Raw genomic sequence first — 3,232 nt, forward strand, 5'->3', positions numbered from 1 at the left:
TATCTTTCCCCCCTAAACTCTCTCTTCTCTATTACTTTCCATGGGACCATTATATTCCTGGTAACTCAGGCTCTCATCATTGACTCCTTATACCCATATTCAATTAATCTCTCTCTTCTGACATTGCCAACACTTTGGTATCCTTAAACTGATTTAACCCATCTGCTGACACAGTTTTACCAGGATATGGCTGATAAGCATGCTACAGCTTCTTGGAGCTGCAGGTGAGAGCTGGGTGATAGGTGGACACCAAAGGTAAATGAGCAGTCCTGAAAAAGGCTCATTACAAGCTGTTAGTCTTTCAGGTCTACTGGATTTCCTGTTGTCCTTGAGCATGTGCACATTCTGTGCACCAATGGTGAGTGGAATCATCTTCACAAAAGTTTTTGTACATGTTTTTGTGTTTTGACTGTAGAATGAGATCCCTATCTGCCAAGGTAAGCAAGCCAGTGTTAAGTGAAGCAGACAATTTTAGGGTAACTTTTCTCATGCCCCTTCCTCATGCCAGTAGATGAGCAATGCATTCCTTAAGAAGGCTTCTCAGACACCCAGGGGGCTGCTGAATCCCACTTCTGCTTCAGTTCAGTGAGAAGACTCTATGGCTTGGACCACCTGTGTGCAGGGTTATGACTATAGCTCCCATTGTATCAGCCCCTGCTGCTTTGTCATTAGCATTTTGCTACAGGACTTTGAGGTAGGTAAAATAGTAATAAATAAAATAACAAACAATGAAACAGTAAAATATTTGAATAGTAAAATAAAATTATAAAATTATAAATTTATTGAATAGTAAAATAATGAAACTGTAAAATAGTAAAGTGATATGGCTGATTCCTTTTGACTCCTGTGCAAATTTGTGCAAATTACTCACTTTATAGCTTCTCCATGACTCAGATTGTAAACAAATGAAAAGTGTGTATCTTCTGTAATAATGAAGCTTAGAAAAAACAATGGTGTTAATTTATACCAATTCCTTCTTGAAAATAGACATGTCTCCTGAGGATACTAGATCCCAAAGAACTCTCTTTTACATAGTTAAAGTATTTTTATTCTTTTCACAACATCTCTTAAATTATCAGAGGCCTTTATCAAGTTTGTATTATAATTATTCCTTGAAAACAATTGGTGAAGGGCCAAAAACAATCATATGTCTCTATTCTTAATTTAAATAAGGAAAAATTTATGTGTCTCAATAAAGTTTAACTTTTTCATTATTCAAATCTCCACAAATTACCTAAGGTTTGATTTGGTTGACAATATGAGACACATCATTATATCTTCAGTTCTGGCTATTTATAGGAGTAGAAGTAAGTTTTATTTGACCTCATGTCCTTGGGTAACCTATTCTTAAATCTTTTTTTATGTTCTCTGTAAACTCATATGATTCAAATATATATCATTATTATAAAGCTCTCTATAAGTGAAGATGCAGTCATATTCAACTGTGCTCACAAATTTAGAATGTTCTGTTGTTTATACTCAAATTCTTAAAATAGATTTTATGGGATGAAAAATAAAATTCCACTTCATTGGTGCCATATTTTATAGTGATCTTTACATAATTGTGGTTTATAAGTAATCTTGTTTAATACTTGGATTAGTCCAAAAGGTTCAATAAAATATAAATTTTTACACTTCTAAGTAGACATCATTTCATGGTGAAAAAAATTAAACTTGCATGCTTTGCTTTTTTGAAAAAGTTTAAACATCACGTTTTGCAATGCCACAGATAATCATATTGGAGACATGCCAGATACGTATGACTTTTTCATAACTTATTCCACATTTTTCACAGTAGAGTTATAATACAAAGCAGAAAATGGGCTATTTATAGTAGAAACTGGGCACCATACAATTGAAAACAAAGCCCTAAATTATTAAAATTAACTTAATCAATTACTAAATATTATAGAAGCTTATGCTTTAGCAAAATAACTTTAATTACTTAGATGTCAGTCTTATTTCATATGGACATTAAATGAAGGAGATTAAATATATAGAACATGACACTTAAGCTCAGAAAGATAAGGAAAATATACATTAGTATTTTATGCAGAGCCCCTTTTACTGTTAAATGTAGAGTTGCAATGTAGGACAGCGAAATAGGACACAGCTTTCTGAATCATAGGAGTGTCATGGATTATTAAAGGGTGGAAATTGAAAACATTCCACCAGGAGTACAGCATTTTAGAAAGAGTACTTCAGAAGCTCAAAGGAGGGAGGGTGCATTTCCAATTGGAGAAATTCCATAGCAGCTTCTTCATATTATTTTATAGCATTACCATATTTGACCTTATAGACTTCATAAATATATACACATTCTATTTCCCTGTGGTAGAAGACACATTTACTACTAATACAGTTGTAACACATGTCATTACACTCCACTATATAGCTAGAAAATTCATCATATATGACATAAGAAGACCAAAAGATCCCTTTGAAAATAGGCCATGCTTTCCCTACAAAGGGAATGAAATCATTTTAAAGACTTTATTTGGTTCATGAGACTAAGGCTCAAAGTTTTGGTTTATTTTCCATTTCACATATGTCAAAAAAGTGCGGCACATGACTAATTGGTGCTCCTGAGGTTTGACAGACCTCTCTTTTCCATGGTAGCCAGTACCACATTCTTCTGACCAGGAAAACTATCATGGCAAATGAGGAAGAAAGTTTGTTGCACCCAACAGAACAAAAACTGAATATGTTGAATTTAATGCTTTGGTTTTTTAAACTTCCTCTTGTTAAATGTATATGTTCTATTAGCATCCTATTTTGTTCCAGTCCTGACTCTTCTGAACTTTTGGCAAGGACAACAGATTATCTTGACATGACCTCTGTCTGACATGTTTTCTTTTGCAACATGGTTAATGTGGAAACATATTTTGCATGACTTCACTTGCATAATTGATATAAAATTATTTGCCTTCTCAAGGAGAGGGGAGAGGCAGGAGGGAGGGAAAGAATCTGGAACTCAAATTTTTTTTGAAATGATTTGAAAATTGTTTTTATATGTAATTGGGAAATATTTAACAAAATAGAAAATAATTTTAAAAATGAAAATATAAAGATACTTCAGCACAAGTTTTCCCCAGAATCCCTGACCTACTTGAATATGAGATCCTGATGAACATCAACATCAAGATTATCAAGTTACATGAGGGAATCCCAAATGGGTCCATTTGAACAAATTAGTTTCTACAGAGGGTTTCAGGTGTTAGACCACCAAGGG

The sequence above is a fragment of the Vombatus ursinus genome, unplaced genomic scaffold (genome assembly GCF_900497805.2).
Source record: "Vombatus ursinus unplaced genomic scaffold, bare-nosed wombat genome assembly UNPS02014805.1, whole genome shotgun sequence".
NCBI lineage: Eukaryota > Metazoa > Chordata > Mammalia > Diprotodontia > Vombatidae > Vombatus > Vombatus ursinus.